Source organism: Nomascus leucogenys, chromosome 14, assembly GCF_006542625.1.
Source record: "Nomascus leucogenys isolate Asia chromosome 14, Asia_NLE_v1, whole genome shotgun sequence".
In the NCBI taxonomy this organism is placed as follows: Eukaryota; Metazoa; Chordata; class Mammalia; order Primates; family Hylobatidae; genus Nomascus; species Nomascus leucogenys.
In genome coordinates this window covers 79,014,341-79,040,425 of record NC_044394.1, presented here as the reverse complement: position 1 = coordinate 79,040,425, position 26,085 = coordinate 79,014,341, and positions in this window count along the sequence as shown.

Sequence of the window (26,085 nt, the reverse complement as noted above, 5' to 3'; positions counted from 1 at the left end):
ATCCTGTGGGATTCTGCCCCAGCCCCTCATCATCATCCTATGTCCTTCCCGCATCTCTCTAACATGCCAAGCTCCTTTTCCGCAGCTCTTTCCCTGTTCCGTTTGTGCTTCCTTCTCTGCCTTCCTCTGGCTCTTTGCATGAGTGGATACTTCTCATCCATCACATCTCAGCTCCTATTCCATCTTCTAGGAGAGGCCTTCCTGGGCCACCCTACAGAATGCAGGACTTTCCTCAGCCATCTGTCCCTGACCTCTCTAATTCCAACATCCCATCCCCTTATTCTCCTGAATTCCTTCATAGCACTTGCCACTGCCTAAAAAGCCTTGTGTATCTACTTGTGTATTTGCTTTTTAGTGTATTTTGCTTATTTCCTTTAATTACAAAGCAAGCGATTGGAGAACAACTACTCTCCTATTTTAGCTACGTCCCTAGGGCTTGGCACAAAGGAGCCTCTCAAGTGAAAAAGCATTGAGCAAATAAGTGGATGTTGCCTCTGCTTTTTTCTCCTGTCTTATATTTGCAGAATAAGACGCTATTATTATTATTATTATTTGAAGTAGCTATCTATTCCTTTTGCTTTTGACTAAGGCTTGGTTTAATCCTCATGGGATTTTCCAGGTATACAATCCTATTACATTATCTGCAAGTAATAAAAATTTTGCCTCCTTCTTTCCACTATTTATATTTCTTATTTTGTTATTTTAATTACTTTAACTAGTACTTCTGGAACAATTTTAAATAATATTGGTGATAACAGGGCCCCTTGACTTGCTATTGACTTTAGTAGAAACACTTCTCTTGTAGGGTTTTTCTATAAAGCATGATACTATGATACGGATACTGGAATGAATGTGTGAGTGTGTGTGTGTGTGTGTGCATGTGTGTGATTTTATCATGTTAAGAATGTATGCACCTAGACCTATTATAGAAAGTTTCTAAAAGTCAGGATTGGATATTGTCTTTATTAAGACACATTTCAGTACTTGTTCAGGTTAACAAATGACTAATTTATTAACATGGCGAATTGCATGAATAGATTTCTTAATATTAAACTACTATTTCCTTCTGAGATGAAGTCCATTTGGTCTTTTTAAAGAGTGCCCTGCCATTTCTATTTACTAATATTTTATTCAGGATCTTTGCAGCAACATGCATGAGTACTCCCAGACACAGATGCTTCACTTTCCAGGGCTGTCATTGATGAAAATGCTTTGGGATGAGTACATCTCTAGAAGCTAAGTTAAAAAAGAAAAGAGAAAAGAAACCAAGATTCCGAACTCATATCTTCACACAGGTTTATAACATGGTAAAACTGATAATTTTGTAGAAATAGCTCTGGATGAGAACATGAGAGAGTACAATCATTCTTTAAGAGTAAGAAGCAAAGAATTGTAGAAGAAAGATGAGTGAATTTTCAAGAGCACGTGACCACCTTGTCCAAGGAGAAAGGAGCAGCTGAGGAATCTCCCACTGTCCTCACTGATCAAGGAGTCTGCTGTGACCTCATGATCCTCTATGATCTAATGATGCATAAGCAGAGTAGGAGAAGCTGAGATTAACTCTATTTGAGCAAGAGTGAGGAAGATTTCCCTGTCTCCCAGCTGAGTAACCACTCAGGTTTCTTTAAATCCAGTTTAAATATGGTTTCAGTAATGATTTTCCAATGGTCGACAGCAAAGAATGTAAGAATCAATCCTTAAGCTAGGCAATGCATGGAGACATCGATTATGCTAAAATATTTAAATTATTTCATAAGAGTAGATAATGATGCATAGTAAATTGTGTCCTGCTGATAATACTAGAAAATACTTAGGCAAGATGGACATAAGTGTATATTTTAAAACAATTCTTTTTCTTTCTTTCTTTCTTACTCTTTTCTTTTTTTAAGTACTTGCACTTTTTAAAAAGATTCCTAGAGAACCAGACGGGTGATGAAAAGTCTCAAAATACCAGGTTTTGCACGTCATACTAATACTGGGAGAAAAAAGTGACACTAGAAATTATTCAGTTATTCTGAAATCTGTCACTTCTTGAAAACAGCACCAGAATTAAGAAATAAAATTAATCTTGTAACATTGTTTTCTCACATTTTCAATTCAACTAGTGAATCATGAGGCCAAAATTCCTTAAGACAATTACTCCAGGGCCTTAGTTGGCACCCAAGCCTCTGCCTTTCACCTGAGAAAGAATTTCCAAACTGCCTGATGAGGGAGAAAACCATGTCCATGGTCCCAACGGGGTCCAGAGGATCCCCTGAGAATCTGGATGGGAATCCAGAAGATATGCCAGAAAAGACCCACAGATGGTACCCTGGGATACAAAAGGAAGACTCCTTCGGAGCCAGCCAAGGGATGTGTGTGTTACTGTAAGAAGCCAGTGTCATCAGCTGAAGCTCTAACTTGCCCGTGATCCATTAGTCTCACCTGGTGCTTGCCGCTGCCCCTGTTCCGGCTGGTCATGGCCCTCTGTGTCTGTGCCTGCCAATCAGCCTCTGCCCATGCCTGGCTCTGCCCCTCACAGCTGCCTGTGCCAGGGCACTGGATGCGGGCTGGGCCAGGTCAGGCTGCTTCCCAGCTGGGCTCCCCACAGCCACAGTCAACTCCCATTTTGACATGAAGCCATTTAAATGGAAATCCAGTTTTACAAAGCGCAAGTGACTGGTAATGAAGACGTGACTGATGCTTATGCGAATTTTATTTAATTTTAAATCAATTGTGGATTCTAATTCATTAATAAGGGGGAAAAAGCATGCAGGAATGCCTAATCTCTTGTCATTATTCAAATACAAGAGAGTACTTCTTCATATATAATTCTTAGGGAAATTGTCAATTTCCCATTTTCCCTGAAAATCTATTTTTATAGAAAAATGTGGGCCCAACTCATTCTGTAAAAAATTAGATTTGGCTTTATTGGACATTACATAAACAAGGAAAAAAAAGGCCCAACCAAGCACTTGACTGAATTTTTCACCATTTCATCATTTTTGTTATTATATAGATGGTCTAAAAATCACGTTATGATCAACCAGCAACTTGGCTTTGGTGATAATTAAGTATCTGAGGAAAATATGGTAGCCCTTATGACAGACTCAATCACTAAAAATGGGCTACAATAGAGGGACTTGGGGGTTATTTATGGGGTTCAAGCTCTTCAGCCCATGTCTTCTTTGGGCTGCTCAATTTTCCCTGGGGTCAAATGAAGGTCAAGTTTGGGCGACAGTGATTGTTATAGCTCCCTTTGGCTCCCCTAAGACATAGAAGTGCAAAATATCTACAAGCGGCTTCTTCTCTACTCTACAAATTAAGTGGAAAGGAAAGAAATGCTATGTCTGAATTCTCTTTTCCTCCACTCAATGGATCCTTGCATTCTCCTTATTCCACCGATAGCCATGCAACTACAGGCAGATCGTGTAAACTCTCCAGGTCTTATTTCACTCATTTGTAAAATAACAATACCTACCTCACAGGACTAATGTGAGAGTTAATTGAGAGATGATATATCAACTATTGTGACAGTGAAGTGCTGAGTAGGCTGCTAAAGACATAGTAAGTACTCCAAAAATGTTTGCTAATTCTACTATTGTACCTGAAGGAGATCATGAAGCTCTCCAAATGGAAGAATGGTTTCGAATTTACTGACAGTTTTTGCAAAATGAGATTAAGTTGACGTTAAGAAAGAGGATAACCGTATACAGTTGGCCCTGTGTATTCATGGGTTCCACATCCATGGATTAAACCAACTATGGATGTAAAATGCTCAGGAAAAAAAGAAAGAAAAAAAGAACAATAAAAAGATAAATACAACAATAAAAACAATAAAAAATATAAATTTAAAAATACAGTATAACAGCTACTTACATAGTATTTACATTGTATTAGGTATTACAAGTAATCTAGAGACGATTTAAAGTATATGGGAGGATGTGAGTAGGTCATACCCATACCTGGCCATTTTATATCAGGGACTTGAGCATTCATGGATTTTGATAGCCCAAGGAGTCCTGGACCTAAATACCCATGGATACTGAGGGACAACCGTATGGTCAAAATGTGCTACATGGGCCGGGCATGATGGCTCACACCTGTAATCCCAGCACTTTGGGAGGCCAAGGTGTCATGTGAGATCAGGAGTTCAAGACCAGCCTGGACAACATGGCAAATCCCATCTCTACTAAAAAGTACAAAAAAAAAAAAAAATAGCCAGGTGTGGTGGCAGGCATCTGTAATCCCAGCAACTAGGGAGGCCGAGGTAGACAGAATTGCTTGATCCTGGAAGGTGGAGGTTGCAGTGAGCTGAGATCACACCACTGCACTCCAGCCTGGGAGACAGAGTGAGACTCCGTCTCAAAAAAAAACAAAAAAAAAGTGCTACACGGCCACACAGAGTCATAAGACATTGCAAGGGATGTGCTGAAAGGGAGATGCTGCCTGTGATGACCCAGGCAGCAGACAGAATGGAATATAAAAGAAGTGTGGTGGGAACCATGTCCTGAAAGCCTGGGAGAAGAGCATCTCCCAGCAGGTTCATGGCTGGCTTTGAGGACTTGAAAAGCCCTACATACCCCCGACACGGGGAAAATAAAAAACACGAATTTATCCATGAGTGTTTCAAGTCAAGTTAAAAAACAAAGGTAAGGAGGAGACTGGAAGAAAAGACATGGAAGAGAAAGGGCAACTACAAAGAGAGGAACCATCTGAGACTGGGAAGCATGAAAAGCTGATTCAGGAAACTCCACCTACCCCAGACCCAAACAAGTGGTCTCGAGAGAGAGAGAGAGAGAGAGAGAGAGATGGGAGAGAGGGGGAGAAGCTGTAAGTGACACAAAAAAAGTATATTGTGTAAATAAATATGCAAATACAAGCTGATATATAGTGTTACTATATTAAAAATTTAAGAGCCAATTTTCAAAAAGTCTTTATCCTGAAATCAAGCCTATCAATTAAAGTGTACCTCTGACTGCAGCGCACCTGTTGATAGCTTTTTGGGTGTTCATGCCACTCACAGGTCCAAGCCCGGAGCCCCACAGGCCCTCTCCGCCTCCAGCACCCAGGGCGCCATCATAGGAGCCATCCCCTCCAGGGATTTGGAGCAGTGTGTTTGATTGCTGTCACTACACAGAACAGTGCCGAGTTTGTTCATGCTGGCCGGGCAAGCATCCAGCACATAACCTAGCGGATTGTAGGTGCTTGACAAGTGTTTCTTGAATAAACAAAGGAAAGGGGGAGGAGGGAGTTTGGGGCTGGGGAAGCCTCCATCATAGCTGAGATCACTCACCGGCGTCATTGGCCACTCCGCCCTCACGAAAGCCAGCTCTGGTTCTACTCTTGACTGCTCTTTGCATTCCCACGCCAAAGCTGTTGAGCACCATTTAAAAGCATGCTTAAAAAATCACTATGTGGTGTGGGGGGCCCCCGCAGGAGTTGCTAACAGATGGATAAGGATAATCTGCTCAGATTCAATACCTGAGTAGCTTGACTATTTTCTCTTTCACACTTCCAAAGAGCCATTTTTTCTCCCTTATCTTTAGGGTTTGAAGAGAAGACTCAAGATGTGTACTTTATTTATTTTCTTATTTTCTCTTATTTTATTTCGATGTAAGTGTGCTCCAAGCCTGAACATTGAGCACGACCCAGGTCATATGCACAACACGACAGGCTGAGCATCCATGTGTGGCTACTGGGTTTGCTGGGGATGCCTCTTGCCTGCCAGGGTGAGCACACACGGCAGTGAGCAGCCCCGTGAGACCCCACAGGATGAGGATGCCATGATGTCAGCGTCCCTTCTGACTCAGAGGTGTGTGACATCCATGGTGCCAATGCCACTGTCACCTTGCAGATCAGTCTGGATTTGCTTCAGACAGAAGATCCTGGAATGTGTTCAAGCATTACTCATCTCCAGACTTTTTCAACCCAATAAATTTTCATACTACTTGAATTATTACTCTCAAGATGCATGTTTTTATTTCATTTACCTAGATTGAAAAGAAAAACATGTAGTGGGCTTTACTGGGTAAATGGCCACGGGACTGCAAACCACTTGGATGCGGGGCAATTGAAACGCAGCTTTGTTGGGCCTTGTTCTCCAGCCTGCAGCCAGAGGCAACACTTGTGACTGTGACAGGTCATGCAGACGTGGGCCTGTTGGCTTCTTTTTTTTTTTTAAAGAAGAATCCCCAGCTGGCTTCTTGCAGTAACACACACATCCCTTGGCTGGTGTTGAAGGAGTCTTCCTTTTGTATCTCAGGGTACCATCTGTGGGTCTTTTCTGGCATATCTTCTGGATTCGCATCCAGATTCTCAGGGGATCCTCTGGACCCCACTGGGGCCATGGACATGGTTTCCTCCCTCATCAGGCAGTTTGGAAATTCTTTCTCAGGTGAAAGGCAGAGGCTTGGGTGCTGACTAAGGCCCTGGCATAACTGTCTTAATGTTCCTGACATCACCCTCTGTGTCTATCAGAGCTCAAAATGCAGGTACTATCACAAGACTCAGGTGGCCAGTGCTGAAGTCAACACTCAGTCCACGAATCACACAATCAAAGGCTCTGCTGTGGGATTTAACACCTGACAGAGCACTCAGTAAAATGTATGTGAATAAGGTTGGCTCACCAAGGCCCAGACAAGAGCTACGATCTTCAGCACTGGCATTTTTAAAACCTTTTCATTGAAGTATAACACACATACAGAAAACGTACCTGTACCTATGCACCCTGAATGTAGAGCCTGATACATCTTCACATCGTTATTTTCACATTCTTGTTATTGGGATGAATAGCCCTGTATATACTTTGAAAATAAACAAAAGCTAAGTACATTTGATTATCTGTGGTTAAAATGAAAAAAAAATACCTAGAAGTATACATAGCTTTTGCCTTTTAGTGGAGGCTCATTCACAGTGAATGTCCAGTTTTTGGATGCGGGAAACCCCTGGAAGATACAGAAAAGGCAGCTAGCTTTTCTATTGTCTCTCACATTCTGCTTTCCTTCCAACTCTCTGTCAAAGCCACATACTTATTTATACTCTCTGCATATGTTCTCTGGATATTTCTATTTAGTAAGAAAGCAATATCAGTGAGCATCTCTGTTTTATTAAGTTTGTCAAACAACGGAATATCCGGTCTGTTGGCCAGAATTTGTTAATCTGTTATCACGGCTCCATCCCAATACATCTTGGAGAGGCTGTTTTCCAGCACATTCTTGGGTTCATACTTATAAATGGTGTTAATCCACTTGTTAACAGAGGACTAATTGTTGATGTAAAATCTTAGTGCCACTTTCTGCATGTTCTTACGTTTACCAGGAAAACATCCCCTCCGCCTTCCAGCTCCTCTGCTGGGTTGATTTAGGATAGGAGCTGATCATTTCTTCCCAAGCTGCAGAAGCCTAGACTGTGAGAGCTGCAGGAAGAAACTGAGGAGTAAGACTTGTTTTTTATGAGGACAGAGTGGGGAGAAAATTCCCTATATTTGCCCAACCAGAACCCTCTTGGACCTGATGTCTTTAAAGTATTGCTATGAAATTACATTAATTAAGTAGCCAAGATCCCAGCTGGAGCCTGTCAGTGTCCGTGGTAAGGGTGTGGGTATATCTGGTGTGTCTGGTGATTGGAAGACTGGCTGACTCAGAACCAGACGGCTTAGGGACCTTTGCTTTAGCTGAAGGAGGAGGGAGAGGGTTATAGCATGATGTTCCTTGCAGAAGGGGATGTAGAGAGAAAAGGGAAAGAGACAGTGTTTATCTCCTGTCTCTTCTCCCCACAAGGAGATCTGACCCTGACAGTAGGTTTGCCATTGGCACAAGCTGCAAAGCAGAAGAGACTCCCTGAGACCATGGTAAAAGCAGGGACATTTCAGGGCTAGAGTGACAGAGGGTGACAAAGAGTTGCGGGGAGCAAGGACAGTCTGCTGACCTCTCTGTGGAGCCCTGAAGGCCTCACAGGTGCCTGCAGGACCTATATTCATAAGCAGCAGCAGACACAGCTGGGGATCTGAGGTAGTGCAGGGTCACTCGGAAGGTCACGCTTGTGACAAGCTGGAGACCTGCACAAAGGCATGGCAAGAGCCTGGAGACCTGAGTTATTTCTAGCAAATTGATTCCCATCAGAATTCTCTATCTGGGGAGACCTAGGGCAAATTGGATTAATTAAATAGCAATTGTATTAGTCTTTCTGAGTTTTGACAGAGTGCCCTGTTTCAGGTAGCAGACAATGTGGCCACAGTAAGTCCTGAAGTTCAGGAAACGCCTACAGGTACTTGCTTTTGTGAGCTAGCCTGAGACAACTGAGAGGTTGAACCACGTCAGGTTGTTCGGCTGAATTTGAGTAGTGGCCATGGATTGAAGGTAGATGAATGCTATTTGTCTGGTGCCCCACAACCCTTTGTTACACATAGAGCAAGTCTCTGGCAAAATTACACCACACAGACATTTATTAGCACAAGGAATGGAAAAAGAATCATGGGGAACCATTCTGAGAAGTTTAGGGAAGTCCCACTCTGTCTTGCACTCTGAATGAAAGGCTGGCTCTGTGGCCCACACAGTGGTGTCTGTGGCAGGCTGGCAGGCCTCCTCCAGTGGAGACTGGGCCAAAACTACTCCAGCTCCTTACAGACATAAGGGTGGTAGGGATCCCCCAAATCCCTCAAGCCAACCACTGATCTTCAATGCCATTTCTTTCACCAGTGAGAAGTTGTTTCTAACATCTCGGATGAAAATGGTTGGACTGTCTAGGGCACATTTCAAGAATTATACTTGAAGCACTTCCTTTGGAATGTGGGTTCCTGGTGAAAATCTTTCACCTTATAACTCATCACCCCTGAGGTATGGGTTCTGCTTAGGGTCTTTTAGATGCTAATTGCCATTCCCAGAATGTCCTTTAAAGCAGAGGTGAACACACACCTCACATCCATGGTTGATTGAGAAGTATTTAAAGTAAACAATATGACATTCTGTATGCACCTCCAGCAAGGGTGGCCCTTCATAGAAAATAAAACCATCAGTGCCCTCAGATCATTTCTAGAACACACAGCAAACATACATGATGAAACAATTTTAATATTTGTGCCATCTCTTATAGTTTATAAGATACTCTAACACAGAAGACTGTCTAATTCTCATTTAGAGACAAATATAACTCATTTTAATAATAAAGAGCTCAAGATTTACAGAGCCTGAGAGATTATGATTAGATAATCTATTAATTTATATGTTATTTATTTAACTAGATTTGTTGACAGCCTACTCTGTGCCAAACATTAAGATAGGTGCTTAGATGTAGTGATGTAGTGTATTTGTCACTTCTTGCTGGGTAAGAAATGTACCCAATGCTTAGCAGATTATTATCTCATGGTTCCTGTGGTTCAGGAGTCTGTGTGTGGCTTACCTGGGTACCTCTGATTCAAAATCTCTCATGAGGTTACAGTCAAGCTGTCAGCTGAGGCTCCATTTGTCTCAAAACACAACAAAGGCTGGAGAATCTGCTCTCAAACTCACCCCTGTGGGCCTCTTTCCACAGGGCCGCCTTATGACATGGTGTTTGACGTCCCCCAGCAGGAGGTATCCAAGAGGTATACCCAAGATAGAAGCCACAGCCTTTTCCTTAGTCTCACAAATAACCTCTGATTATCTCTCCCATATTCTAGCACAGCAAGACAATAAGGTGGGTCCACACTCAAGGGAAGGGGATGGGAGTCCCAGGTAGCAAGGATGATCTGGGGCCATCTTAGAGGCTGCCTAACAGAGAGAGCAAATCCCGCACTGCTGTGAAGGTTAATCTTATGGATCAACTTGACTGCACTAAGGGATGCCCAGATAGTTGGTAAAACACCATTTCTGAGTGTGTCTGAGTGTGATCCAAAAGAGATTAGCATTTGGATCAGTAGACTGAGTAAACAAGATCAGCTGTCACCAATGTGGGTGGGCACCATCCAATCTGCTGAAGGCCCAGAAAGAATAAAATGACAGCAGAAAGATGATTTCACTCCCTCTCTTCTTGAGCTGAGACATCCATCTTCTTCTGCCCTCAGTCATCGGTGCTCCTGGTTGTCAGGCCTTCAGGCTCAAACCAGAACTCACACCACTGGCTTCCCTGGTTGAGATGAGACCCACACCACCAGCTTTCCTGGGCCAGCTTGCAGATAGCAGCTTGTGGGACTTTTCAGCCTTCATAATTGCATAAGCCAGTGTGCAATCTAAATCTCCTCTATAATCTATGCATAGGTATGGCTCTATTTATCCTGTGGGTTCCGTTTCTTTGGAGAACCCTGACTAATACAACTGCCCTGCTCCCAAGAGCTTGAGATGACTATTGTCATAGAGACAACAACTATGACTATAGAGACAATTGTTAATCAAATAATTCCACTATGTTGACTTAGAATTGATTGATATGCTATAGAGGCAAGGCATAGGATGCTACGAGGGTATATAAGAGAGGGGCCTGAGCAAGTCTGAAGGTAACAGGTTCTTCTGAAGAAGTGATGTTTGAATGAAATTTGGGGGGATGGGAGTTTGAGAAGGGGGCAGCAGGGAAGAGGAAGTGGGCACAGTCTGTGCAAAGGCTCCAAAGTGCAAAGAAACTTGGCTTTGTAAGGAAGTGAGGGAAGGTCAGTGTCTTCATGAAACTATCCACTTGGTTTCAGGTAGCATGGAAGTCATTTTCTCTCCAGGAACACTACATGAATAAGCAGCCCAAGTATTAGGGTGGTGATTCAGCTCCATCACCAGAATCCAGGATTCTTCTCTCTTATCCCTCCCTTGCTGGGGGGTTGCCCTTGTCCTCAGAGTTTACGTCAGCTGCCCCCATATCTATGTTCTAAGCAGCAGAGTTGGGGAATGGGGCAAGAGAAGGAAGAAAGATACATTATCCTCTTCCTTTCAGTATATGACCTAGAAGGTGCATCCTAGCCTGAGTTTAGTTACATAACCAGACCTAGCTGCAAGACAACCTGGAAATATGGTCTTTGTTCTGGGTATCCATTTATCTAGATAAAAACTGAAGATTCTGTTCTGATTATAGCATAAGAATAGCTTCTGCTATGGCTTGTTCCTTTGTCCCTGCAAAGAGCTGTGCATATCTCCCTTTGGAACACACTCACTGACTTCCCAAGTAGTAAAATCCTAAGCCTACATCTGGATACTGCATCTGGTAAAAGTCTCAGGATTTCTTGCCAGTAAAATTCTTTCAATTTGGAATTCCCACCAGCAGGCCCGGATGTAGAATTCTATTGTGGTGACCCGTGAACTAAGGACAAATTATTTATCTTTGACATACTTATAGTACAATGGAAGAGAAGGAATCAAGTGTTATGGGTTGAACTGGGTCTCCCCAAAATTCATATGTTCAAGTTATAACCTTCAGTCACTCAGAACGTGACCTTATTTGGAAATAGAGTCATTGCAGCTGTAATTAGTTAAGATGAGGCCATACTGGTGGAGGGTGGGCCCTAATGCAAGGTGACTGGTGTCCTTATAACATGAGGATACCTGAATACAGGTACACACAGGGAGAACATCATGTGAACAAGGAAGACAGACATGGTGTGATGCCACTACAAACCAGGGAACACCCAAGGTCACCAGCAAACCACCAGAAGCCAGGAGAGAGGCCTGGAGCAGATTCTCCCTCACAGTCTCTGAAGGAGCCAATCCTGCCAACACCTGGATCTCAGGCTTCCAGCCTCCAGAACTGGGAGAGGACACTAAGCCACATAGTTTGTGGCACTTCATTAGGATAGGCCTAGTAGGCTAATACATAGAGTAATTATAACAATCTCCTGCCCCAATCTGTAAAGAGAAAGATGAAAAATTTCCAGTCACCACTCATTCATGAAAACTTTTTTTTTTTTTTTTGAGATGGAGTTTTGAGCCCAGGGTCAAGTGCAATGGCGTGATCTCAGCTCACCGTAACCTCCGCCTCTGAGGTTTAAGCAATTCTCCTGCCTCAGCCTCCCGAGTAGCTGGGATTACAGGCATGCGCCACCATGCCCAGCTAATTTTGTATTTTTAGTAGAGATGGGGTTTCTCTGTGTTGGTCAGGCTGGTCTCGAACTCCTGACCTCAGGTGATCCACTCGCCTCGGCCTCCCAAAGTGCTGGGATTACAGGCATGAGCTACCATGCCCGGTCCATGAAAACATTTTATGCTAGCTTCCTGCCTGTGGTGAACAGTGTGTGCTGCGTGTGTGCACATTAGATCATCTGGTAGCTCCACATCCTGCACTCTGGGAGGAACTTCCCTGCACATTGTCTTCAGCGTTCCTGGACTTTGCCCTCTGGACTTAATCCATTCCCCTCTGTGGCAGCATCTGAGATGAGCATTGGTGGGTTTGTCCTTCTTGGCAGCTGTCCAGCTTTCAGAGCCCATTCCTGCCAGTGCCACTTCAGAAGTCCAGGAGTGGCTTTAGGGGTTGAATGTTCACAGGCTCCGGCAGGCCAAACATCCGATTTATTTGGCAATGTAATTGCCTCAAAAACTCAGTCACCTCCTGGCTTATCAATCCCATGTACAAGTAACTTCTGCCAGTTAACAAAGTTTTTAAGCCTGCAGCTTTGGTTTTTGAATTTACTGGCCCTGTGTTCTATTTACTTCTCTTTCTCTCAACTGAATGATAGCATTTGGAGACTCCTGAAACGATAGGCTTGAGAAAGGAAGCCACACAATGTATTTGACACTGGACTGCCATTTACCCTCTCCTCTCCTTCCCTTTCCCCTCGCCTCTTCTCCTCCCTTGTCTCCTTCCCTTCCTTCCTCTCCCCTCCTCTTCTCCTCTTCCTCTTCCTCCTCCTCCTCTCTCTCTCTCTCTTTCTCTCTTTCATTGTCTGGCAAAAAGGAAAAATCACACACACACAGAGGTGGCCGAGAAGGACTTTGGATCACAAACTTTTATCTTCCTAAGCATGTAGCTTTATTTACAATGGCTTTATTTGGGGGCAGAGGAACAGCTGACTATTTATTATTTATTTATTTATTTATTTATTATTTGAGATGGAGTCTTGCTCTGTTGCTCAGGCTGGAGTGCAGTGGCGCAATCTCAGCCCACTGCAACCTCTACCTCCTGGGTTCAAGGGATTTTCCTGCCTCAGTCTCCCGAGCAGCTGGAATTACAGGTGCATGCCACCATGCCCAGCTAACTTTTGTATTTTTAGTAGAGACGGGGTCTCATCATGTTGGCCAGACTGGTCTTGAACTCCTGACCTCAGGTGATCCACCTGCCTCAGCCTCCAAAAGTACTGGGATTACAGGAGTGAGCCACCGTGCCCAGCCACAGCTGACTTTTTAAAGCAGTCTCTCAGTCAACCTAGATTTTATGCTACAGACATTGAGTTCTGCCCTTTACAGCACAAAATCCCCTTCCATCCCTGCTTACCAACTGACTATCTCCAATGTGAATTTATCTCTCCCTTTTAGGCCTTTTGCAAAAAGCAGCAAGAAGCAGAAAACATCCAACAGAATTTTAAATTGACCCGACCAATTTTCCCTAGAGCTAAGATGTGGTCAGTATGTGATCTGGCTCCCAGGTTATTGCAGAAGATGGTTTTACCAAGCATTTTACCATACCCTAAAAAGGGACAATTGCCTTCCAGCCTGCAATTTCTGAGTCTTTGAAACTGGCTTCCACCTTGAAGTCAATTTTAGGCACTTCTAGTGTCAGATTCTATTTTATTTGGGTATGCTATATATGTAGCTACATGTAGAAGGGTTCTAAAATAAATGTGACATAAAGTAAATAGGCATTCATTCTCACTTATATAACTGTCCAACAGTAGGTGATCTGGAGCTGCTATATAGCTCTGCACCATTAAGTCGTTTGCAGTTGTCTTACAATCTCTAAGGTGTTACTCTCAGCCCTAGGATCCAAGAAGTCTCCCCCCACATTCATGTTCCAAGCAGCAGGATCAGGAAGATCCTGATCCACACCTCCTCCCTTTAAGGACTTTATTCAAACTTACATCCATCTTTTTTGCATACATCTTCTAATACTTAGTCCAGAGCCACACCTGGTTGCTAGGGAGGATGAGAAATATCTTTACTCTATGAGACAGGGGCTCAGCTAATAATTGAGAGGTCTAGTACTAAGAGAAAGAAGAGGACCACACAATGGGAGCAACCAGCTGTGTATCTGGCCAGCAGTGACAGAGGCGAGGAGGCCATGATATGAGGCTGGTGGTGCAGGCTTTATAATCAGTGTCCAAACTGGATGCTTATGTGCATGAAGGGGGTGCTGTCAAAAATCACACCAGGATTAGACAGAATTCTGGGAAGATGGCAGAGTAGGAAGCCCCAGGAATCTGTCTTCCTACCTAGACAATAATTGCACTGACAGAATCTGCCTGATGTAACTCTTTTGAAACTCTGGAGTACATTTGAAGTCTTGCAATTTCCTGGGGGAAAGCTTTGACAGTAAATTATGGCTAGTTTTGATCAATTTCTGCTCATAACAGCTACTCAGATCCCAGTCCCAAGTCAGGCAGCAATACATGGGTTCCTGGAGCAACTTGCCAGCAGCTTCCAAGATCCAGGGTGGGCAAAAAGGACCCTTCTCCTCTGACTGAAGCAACTTCCAGGGGATTTAATAGGCCAGTGCCCTCCTATCTCTTCATTTTTCTCGTCTTTCCTATTTTGGGAGCCAAACATTTTAACTCTAGGATATTCAGAAGTGACCACATAGCCGGGCGTGGTGGCTCATGCCTGTAATTCCAGCATTTTGGGAAGCTGAGGCAGGTAGATCACAAGGTCAGGAGTTTGAGACCAACCTGGCCAATATGGTGAAACTCTGTCTCTACTAAAAAATACAAAAATTAGCCAGGCATGGTGGCACATGTCTGTAGTCCCAGCTACTCGGGAGGCTGAGGCAGGAGAATCACTGGAACCCAGGAGGCGGAGGTTGCAGTGAGCTGAGATTGCACCGCTGCACTCCAGCCTGGGCAAAAGAACGAGACTCCATCTCAAAGAAAAAAAAAATGACCACATATTCAGGACTTTAGAAAGTCTCAGTGTGTGCTCAAGGATAGATGCAGGCCTTTAAAAAGACCTGAAAAGACTTTAAGTTTATACCTCATGCTAATCCCTGGCACAGAGACAGCTTACAACAATCACAGGACAAAAACAAAAATAGAAATCAACAAACTCTGAGGAAGGGGGAGAATCTGACTACCCGAGTTACTACATTATTTGATTCAAATGTCTTGTTTTCAATTTCATAAAAAATCATAAGGCATGCAAGGAAACAGGAAAGTATGGTTCATTCAAAAACAAAATTTAAACCAACAGAAGCCATCCTGGAGAAAGACCAGATGACAGACTTGCTAGACAAAAACTTTAAAACAATTTTCTTGAAGACGCTAAAAAAAAAAAAAAAAAAAACTAAAGGAAGTCATGTAAAAAGTCAAGAAAATGATGTATGAACATGATGAAAATATCAATAGAAGAAACCAAAAAGACACTCTGGAGCTGAAAATACAATAACTAAAATGAAAAATTTACTAGAGGAATTTGAAGGTAGATTTGAGCAGGTGGAAGAAAAATATCAGTTAACTTGAAGTTAAGACAATTGAAATTATTGAGCCTTAAAAACACAGAGAAAAGTAAACAGAGCCTCAGAGACCCGTGGGACACTACCAAGTGGGCCAACATACATTGTGGACGTTGTGGGAGTTCCAAAAGGAGAAAAGAGAGAGACTGCAGCAAAGAAATTTTTGGAAGAAATAATGACCAAAAACTTCCCAAATTTTATGGAAGACATAAACATCCAAGGAGCTCGATGAACTCCAAGTAGGATGAACTCAATGAGACCCATATCAAGACATACTATAATCTGCTTGTCAAAGGCCAAAGACAGAGAGAATCTTGAAAGCTACAAGAGAGAAGTAAGGGATCTTCAATAAAATTATCAACATGTTTCTCATCAGAAATTCTGGAGGCCAGAAGGCAGTGTGCTGATATATTCAAAGTGCTAAAAGGAAAAAAAATACTGTCAAGTAAGAATCCTATATCCAGCAAAACTGTTTTTTCAAAGTGAAGAATAAATTAAGACATTCTCAGATAAACAAGAGCTTAAGGAATTCATTACCACTAGGCCTACCCTGAAAGAACTGCTGAAAGGAGTCCTCAAAGTTGAAATGAAAGGACACTAGAGAGTATCATGAAGCTCTATGATGAAATAAAGAACTCAGTAAAGGTAAATACATGGGAAATTATAAAAGACAGTATTGTTGTAACTTTGGTTTGTAACTCCAATTTTGTTTTCTACATAATGTAAGATATTCATGCATTTTAAAAATTGTTTGGTTTTGGCCATGCAATATTTAAACATGTAATTCTGCAACATCAATACCTGAAAGGGGGTAGGGAAGGGACTGTGTAGGAGCAGAGTTGTTTTTTAATTGAAATTAAGCTGCTATTAATTCAAATCAGAGTGTTATAACTTTGGGATGTTAAGGGTAATCTTCACGGTAGTTGCAAAAGACATATAACTGTATAGTATACACAAAAGGAAATGAGAAGGGAATTTAAACATTTTACTACAAAAAATCAATTAACACAAAATAGTAATGCAAGAAATGAAGTACAAAAAAGCTATAAGGCATATAGAAAACACATAGCAAAATGACACAAGTAAGTTTCTCCTCATCAATAATTACTTTAAGTGTAAATACTTTAAAATCTCCAATCAAAAGACAAAGATTGGGAGAATTGATTTTTTAAAAAATACATGATGCAACTATGCACAAGAGACTCACTTTAGCTCCAGGGACCAAAGAGGTTGAAAGTGAAAGGAGGAGAAAACATTCAAAAAAATAGTAACCAGAAGAGAGCAGCAGTGGTTATAAAAAAAGTAGTCACAAAAAGACAAATACTGTATGGTTCCATTTATATGAGGTGCATAGAGTAGTCAAATTCTGAGAGACAAAGTAGAATAGTGCTTGCCAGTGGTTGGGGAGAGAGGATAAGGGGGAGTTAGTGTTTAACGGATACAGAGTTTCAGTTTTGCAGGGTAAGAGTTTTAGAGATGGACGACAGTGATGATTGCACAACATAAATGTACTTAATACCACTGTGCACCTAAAAATGGAAAAGATGGTAAATTTTGTGTTATGTGTATTTTACCATGATTTTTAAAAACATGTTATTTAAAAAATCACTCCAGAATAAGAGGCACAAACCAGACAGTCCCAGGCAAGCCTGGACACAGACCACCTATGAAAAGATGACGTTATAGATTTTGGATTTTTAGAAAGATGAGAAGCTACTGACCAATTCTAACTAAGGAAGGACATGATGATATTTGAGTTGTTTAGAAAAGCATTTTGACTGCTATGCAGAATCGATGGGGAGGGGAGTAAGCTCAAACCCCAGTCTTCTGTCTGCAAAGACAATTGGTTATTTAAGGTTATGGAAAGACCCATTTGCCCCCAAGCAGCCCTCCCTCGGCCTACTCTGATGATTTTGTTCTCATTACTTCGGATTAACTGTAAGATTTGTCTCCAAGAAGTATCACATTTCACAACTTTGAACTCATATTAACAGGATTTTCAACACTATGAAATAATTATCGATCCTTCTCCTTTATAATCTCTAACCAAAATGGTTTTCAAATTCATTTTCCACTTTCAACTCTTCATAACCTCGTCTCTTCATCTTTTGATCTATTCATCCTCTCTTTTTCTGAATTGATTTTATTCTTTGTCTGAAATCTTGCATCTCACTTTTGAGCTTCATATAATTGTTTGATGAAATGCAACCTCTGCTGGCTACACTATTCACTAGTTCCATTAATCAGTCCCAAAATTTTGCCAGTTTGTAAAAGGTGATTAGTTTCACTTCTTTCTTTGTGAATCTAGGGTATTATGAAAATAGCCCTGTGTATCTATTAATTGCATCAGATTTCAAAAATAAAGTAGGGAGCATTATAGACATGGCAATTTTTATACTGCAAAGATATCTTAATCCAGCAACTTTCAGTGCAATTTAAAGAATTTGCAACTTAGGTTCTATCATGAAGCCCTTTAATGAGAAGGCAATCCTTGGAAAAGTGAATATTCACTCCTAGCCTACCTTGGAACAATCTAGGGTTTTCTTCTCTGGGTTTTGTACTCATGCTTACAAGTGATTAGAGGAACTGGGAAACCAACTTCTTAACCAGCAAATCCAGTCTTCACTTTGGTGGGCATTGTTGGCTATCATTTGTGCCTGGGAAAGGTAGCCCTTTATGTCTTTATTAGAGAACGCCTTTGTTGATTTGTATTTCAGATCATTACATGAGAATAAGATGAGAAGGATATTAAATGGGAATGAACATAAAATTGATTCTAGGTTTGGAAGGATGTGCTTGTGAGATTGGAAATAAGGGAAGAAAGAAAACGAGTGGGTAAGAAATTCCCAAGCGTTCCTCTTACTCTCCTGACTCATGTCCCTTAAATTAAACCTCAAATAGAAGCAAAAGAGGGTGGGGAGGAGGCCACTGGTCCAACCAAACAGAATCTCTCTGGATTATGCAGAACTGGGTGCTACAACTGTGAGCCATGCAGAACCTAGAGAAGGTGTAAGAGAAACATCCTCAAATGCAAAAAGTAAATTTAAAACTGTAAAAAGTAAGACCACTAATGAAAGCTAAAAGATTAGTGATTATTTAGCCTAGAATAAAGTCTAAGGAGAAAAATCTATTAATTTTCCTCAGAGTTAGATAGAAGAATAGCTTCTGGCTGAACTTCCACTCTGACAGAATCAGAGAAAATTAGCCCACCCATAAAGTGCTTAGACTCTGAGGCAGAATTTCCCACTGGGGAGTTATTTTGTGTGTTTGTTTAAGAAACCATTTTGGACGAGTGTCTTAGTCAGTTCATGTTGCTATAACAAAATACCATAAACTGGGTTGTGTTAACAGCAAATGTTTATTTCTTACAGTTCTGGAGACTTGAAAGTTGAAGAACAAGGTGCTGCCAGATTTGGTTCTTGTCTTGGTTCATAGAAGATTGTCTTCACCATAGGCATGGGCAAAGTCTTCATGACAAAAACACCAAAAGCAATTGCAACAAAAGCCAAAATTGACAAATGGGATCTAATTAAACTAAGGAGCTTCTGCACAGCAAAAGAAACTGTCATTGGAGTAAACAGGCAACCTACAGAATGGGAGAAAATTTTTGCAATCTATCCATCTGACAAACAGCTAATATCCAGAATCTACAAAGAACTCAAACAAATTTACAAGAAAAAAACAAACCCATCAAAAAGTGGGTGAAGGATATGAACAGACACTTCCTAAAAGAAGACATTTATGTGGCCAACAAACATGAAAAAAAGCTCATCACCACTGATCATTAGAGAAATGCAAATCAAAACCACAATGAGATACCATGTCATGCCAGTTAGAATGGTGATCAAAAGTCAAGAAACAACAGATGCTTGAGAGGATGTGGATAAACAGGAACACTTTTCCACTGTTGGTGGGAGTGTAAATTAGTTCAGCCATTGTGGAAGACAGTATGGCAATTCCTCAAAGATCTAGAACCAGAAATACCATTTGACCTGGCAATTCCATTATACCCAAAGGATTATAAATCATTCTACTATAAAGACACGTGCAAACGTATGTTTATTGCAGCATTGCTCACAATAGCAAAGACTTGGAACCAACCCAAATGCCCATCAATGATAGGCTGGATAAAGAAAATGTGGCACATATATACCATGGAATACTATGCAGCCATAAAAAAGGATGAGTTCATGTCCTTTGCAGGGACATGGATGAAGCTGGAAACCATCATTCTCAGCAAACTAACACAAGAACAGAAAACCAAACACTGCATGTTCTCACTTATAAGTGGGAGTTGAACAATGAGAACACATGGACATAGGGACATAGGGAGGGGAACATCACCCACTGGGGCCTGTCAGGGGTTGAGGGCCTAGGGGAGGGATAGCATTAGAAGAAACACCTAATGTAGATGATGGGTGGATGGGTGCAACAAACCACCATGGCATGTATATACCTATGTAACAAACCTGCACATTCAGCACATTATCCCAGAACTCGAAGTATGTAGATATAAAGATTGCCCTCACTGTGCCCTAACATGGTGGGAAAGGCAAGGGATCTCTCTGGGGTCTCTTTTATAAGGGCACTAATCCCACTGATGAGGGCTCTGCCTTCAAACTGTAACCACCGCTTAATACGATCATTTTGGGCATTAGAATTTCAACACATGGCTTTTGGGGCACACAGACATCCAACTCATAACAACGAGGTCAGGATGCTTCCTTCTGGTGGTTTTTAAAGACACACACAAACAAAGATGAGAAGGCAGGGAGAAAGAAAAGGGAAAGGGAGTAGAGAGGGGGTAGAGAGAGAGAAAAGGATGGGGATTTAACTCTCTAATAAATACTAACATGTTTACGATTTTTAAAAAATAGGTCAGGTGCAGTGGCTCATGCCTCTAATCCCAGCACTTTGAGAGGCCAAGGCATTAGAATTGCTTGAGCCAAAGAGTTCGAGATCACACTGGGCAACACAGTGAGGCATCTATCTCTAGAAAAATTTTTTTAAATTAGTCAGGTGCTGCGGCGTGCACCTGTAAGTCTGAAAGCTGGGGCAGGGGGATTGTTCAAGCCCAAGAGTTTAAGCCTGCAGTGAGTTATAGTTGTGCCACTCTACTCCAGCCTGAGTGACAGAGTGAGACCTTGTCTCAAAGAAAAAAAAAAATGTCGAGTTGACAGGGCAACGAGTTAGGGGAGGGAAAGAAGAGCCAAGATTTGCTAACTTTCCCCCACCCTACCCTAGGCCAGAGCTTATATAGTATTCACAACACACTTAGAAGTGGAGAAATGAAAGTAGACATTATGATCCTCCTTTTAAAAAGATACCCGGTGAGGAAATTGCTGGACAGAGAAATTAAGGAACTTCCCTAAGGGCACACAGATCACTGATGAACAGACCATTGTTCAACATCAGGTCTGACTGAGCCCGAATCCTATGTGCTGCCATGCCTGCATTAGGGCATGCTGGGGTCAGCAGTGGCCTCTGGGGCCCAGAATTGCTCAGTGGCCCAGGATGTCCCAGTGATACCTTAAGGTGGGCTGTGGGCTCCCTCTGTACTTCCTGCACTGCTCCCTCACTTTCACATGCGGTCTTTCAGAATCCTGTACTCCACTAGCTGATTTAAACGTGGATTTCCACTTAGGGGTTAATGAGTATTGTAGTAGGTGATGTAAAAGATATATCCATGTAAAGTAAAAATTCAAATGCTACAGAAAAATATAAAAGATAAAAATTTTCCTTCCTTCTCCCAACCCTCCCTTTCCACAGAGGAAATCGCTATTCAGAGTTTTGTGTGTGTCCTTCTTGGAAAATATCCTAAGTGTATAACCAGGTCCTTGTTCAGTACGTCTAGCTGGGTAGAGGAACTTGTCTTTATTAATTACGAAGAAAACAGGAATCTTAATGCCCCTCTTACATTAGAATCTTTCTGATGTTATTATTTTTTAAATGTGTTTCAGGAAAACCTTATGCCTTAACATCTTAAATCAAAGAAGTGATCAATATAATGAGAATTTGAGGCATAATACTAATGAGAAAATAATTTATTTTTGTGTTTTTATTATTTTTTAATGCAACTAATTAATGATGATTCTTTTGGATTGGGCAATGTAAAAACTTCTTTATATATATATCTTTTTTTTTTTTTTTTTTTGAGACAGAGTCTTGCTCTGTCGCCCAGGCTGGAGTGCAGTGGCGCGATCTCGGCTCACTGCAAGCTCTGCCTCCTGGGTTCATGCCATTCTCCTGCCTCAGCCTCCTGAGTAGCTGGGACTACAGGCACCCACCACCATGCCCGGCTAATTCTTTGTATTTTTAGTAGAGATGGGGTTTCACCGTGTTAGCCAGGATGATCTCGATCTCCTGACTTTGTGATCCGCCCACCTTGGCCTCCCAAAGTGCTGGGATTACAGGTGTGAGCCACCACGCCCAGCCTAAAAACTTCTTTATATATATCTTACATAATCTTCACAACAGCCTTGCCATTACAGTTTTACAGAGAGGACCCATGAAGTCCTTGGTGAAGACAAGCCTTTTTTTTTTTTTCTTCAGATAGAGTCTCACTCTGTCGCCCAGGCTGGAGTGCAGTGGCATGATCTCAGCATCTCAGCTCACTGCTTCCTCCGCCTCCCAGGCTCAAGCGATTCTCCTGTCTCAGCCTCTCAAGTAGCTGCGACTAGAGGTGGGCACCACCATGCCTGGCTAATTTTTGTATTTTTAGTAGAGATGGGGTTTCTCCATGTTGGCCAGGCTGGTCTTGAACTCCTGATCTCCAGTGAGCCACCCACCTTGGCCTCCCAAGTGCTGGGATGACCAGTGTGAGCCACCATGCCCAGCTGAAAATAAGTCTCTTAAAGTCTTACGGCAATACAGGATTAATCCAGGAATTGAACCCGGGCAGCAGGATCTCTAATCCTGCGTTTCTAACCACAGCACAGATCACCATTCATTGCAGAGATGTTACATTCACCTTGGAAAAACAGAGAAAAGAAGAAAAATGACACTCAGATTATTCACCCAAATAAAATTCATTTTCACATTTACTCTGATCTGTTTCCTACAGTGATTTTCTTTTCAGAACTCCAGATCTAGACATAGAACCCTGTAACTGATGTAGTTGCCTGGTTTATGAATGGATTCACAATAGGTAAGGAATTCAGCCACTGTTGGTTACGCAGCAAATAATAAACTCACCTGAAAAAAGGACTATTCTGAAAAATCCAGAACTTGCTCTGTCACTAAGTGGAGGAGGGGACTGAGTGGTGTATTTGCTCATGCCTCTCTCCCTAGGGCCAATTCCAGCAGGGACCTCAAAATGGGGACAGTGGATGAGCCAGCCAGTAATCAGACCTTTGGGAGCTGGGATGGCAGCTGGATGCCAGTGGCCAAGCCTCTTTCAGCCCCTGACAGCCAGCTGACCCTGCCCTGCTCCCAAAAAACAAAGAGTGCTCAGTGACACAATCACCAACCACCACCATCTCCTGTTTTGGGTTGACTAAGAACCACAGGGCTGCTGTGTGGCTAAATACAATACAGTCATATTTTGAGTCCTTACCAAGAAAAAAATACTTGCTATACCTGAGCATCACTGTGTTTATAATTGAATCACTATTCAAGTGGGGGTGGCAGCTAGAGAAATTGATTTACAAACTGTCTAGTTGGGTCTAGGTATTTGTTTTTATTAATTATGAAGAAAATAGGAATCTTAATATCACTCTTACATTAGAGTCTTACGGATGTTACTGTTTTTTAAATGGATTTAAGGAAAACTGACTGAAAAGCATGAGTTGCAAATAGCATCCTGAGAAAGCTGCTAAGCAATACATATTTCATACCACTCCTGAAGGTGGTCAGATATAAATAGCAGCACAGACATTTAAGAGCTATTCTCACTGAAAAAGAAAGTAATTAATTGGTGTTATACACAAAGGACTTCCCTATTTATTTATTTATTTATTTGGTAACCAGCACAGCTTTAATTACAAGTAATTGTTCTCAAAATCAGGCTGCTCATAAGTTCTGCATTCTAGATAGTGATTATGCATCAATACCCTAATCTATCACTTTCATTATTTTAGTCATTTGTGTGTGTAAATTTGTATTTAATTCAGACAACAAACTCCGCAGTTCCCACTGTTACTTCCTATGAACGTCTGCCTTTTTAAGGCACAATAGGGTTGGATGATTTAGATTTACATTCACTTACTTTTACCTAGGAAAATAATGGTACATTATTGTAGGTTTTGCTGACTTCTAGGTAAATACAGCAGCATTAGATGTAAAAGGAGCCAGGTTTGTCCCTAGTTAATCAGGAATTTTAGTAGGTGTCTCTATAGAACTGCATTTGTTACTGCATCATAATGAGCTGGAGTTTGCAGAAATTCCCCTGCAGAAATCTCCTAGTGAAGTAATAGGAGCCTATTCTTTACCTCATTCAGAATTTGTACATTTCTTCTCTCCCAAGTTAGACACTAGAAATGTCACCTGGATTACTCAACTCCAGTACACTGTTTACTCTCTGCCCGGGCTTTGTCTATCTGAGTAAATTTCAAAACAAAACTCAAAAGCCTTCCCAGGACATCTGATGGGAATACATTAGCTCCACCTTGTCTTTGTAGATGACACCACTATTTTGTTTCTGATCTCTTATGCAGGCAGATATTCTTTATTTCCTAAGAAATATGTTTCCTTGAATGCAAAACAAATGGCAAATGCCCTTTGTTCCCTTTCTAACTTGCTTTTTGGTGTGATGGTCTAATTGCTATGCCACAGAGTTTTAAATTAAAAAAAATTGAATTAAAAATTCTATCCATACTTATAAAAAACAAAACAATAAAATGATATCTTTGGTAATCACTTATTTGGTTGAATAACTCTCATTAAACACACACACCCACAAATGTTTTAAACTACACAAATGTAAAATTTTGTGGAGGAAGAGATTATTTACAATGTTAGAAAAGAATGCCGTTGCCAGAGAAATTTTCTTGGAGTTGCAAGGTAGGTCAGATAAGGGAAAATAAATTATATGATGACAAAATATGCTTTATGCATTTCAAAACCTATTTAAAATTAGAAATTTTGAATAAAATTTACATTTAAAACTACTCATTTTCTTTAATTATTTTTTAATAAGCTTCCTTGTTAAATGGGTATAATACAGATTTCAACTAGCTCAGAATTATACTGCTTTGTCTACTCTATCCTATCTTTCTTTTTCAGGCAGTTTTTTATGGACTTCATGGGAATTTTGCCTAACTGCAAAACTGCCAGTAATATTTTTATTGAGGGACTTCTGCGATTATAGATATTCAGTGAGTATAGGACTCATGATGAAAAGATAAAAAAATAAGAAAAAGAAGACGATGACGATAAAGGATACGTTCCTGTCCTCCTGAAGGAATGAACAATCCACACAATAACACATGCACACACAACAGCACATGCACAAGCACAAGGAGCATTTGTTCTGGATAAGTACACGAATATAATAAAACTGAAAAACTAAGATTTTTACAAGCCAAAGGCCCTCTGAAAGTGGAAGGACCAGATTTACATTGAGATTAATTTGGAGAGTTTCTAGAAACATCACAAAATGAATAACATAGATTCTCATCAGATAAAGAAGTCCCAAGTTTGATTAAATATTTTGTATTTCACAAAGGTTATTTAACCAATGCTTACCAGTGCTTTACTAGAGTTTTTACTTAAATGAAAACCTTAGAAAGTCGTTTAGGAATGAGGTGGAAGAGACTCCAGGGTGACTGAATGACAAGTAAAGTTCCCAGGCCAGAATGAACAAATCTAGAGCGAAAGGAAGCTGAGATTGGTGAGAAGACACAGTGTCTGTCTGAACTAGTGAAAAACAAGGCAGGAAGTTCCAGGAGGAGAAAGGATGGAGGAGGGAAAAACTTGTAAAAGCAGGCAGAATTGTTCCAACAGGCCATAGGGCGCTAGGTATCTCACTGGCATTTTCACTTTGTGATTACTCTCACTTTCCATATCTTCTTGCTTACATCACTTAAATCTAGTCACTCAAACCAAAGATTAGTAAAAACGAGACATATGATAATATTCATAATAGGTGTTTAGCCTCTGCCTACAGAACCTCAAAGCACATTAATTTAGAGGAAAATAAGCAGTTATCTGACCTATTTGGGGGTGGGGAACCCAAGCACTTATTTGCATTTTTAATTTCCATTCCCCTATTAGTGAATGTTAGTGTGTCGTCTAAAACTTCAGTAATCCAGAGATGATCCTGCCTTTGAACACGTAGGGAACCATTAAGGGAAACAGCACCTCAGTTGTGGGAGTGGGACGCACTGACTCTGTTTCCAATTATTTACGTGAACAAGAACCTGAACACGATCATATTCCCAACTGATGTGCTTTTATGTGTAGCTTTTCTGTCACTGGTGTTGCACATAGTGGGTACTAGGTAAATGATTTTGAATTAAAGAGATTAATTTGCCTCTTTCCAATATGATTTGTACTATATGGAAAAAAAAAAAAAAAAAAACTCCAGCGACATATCCATGAACTGACAGAGTTAGTGGG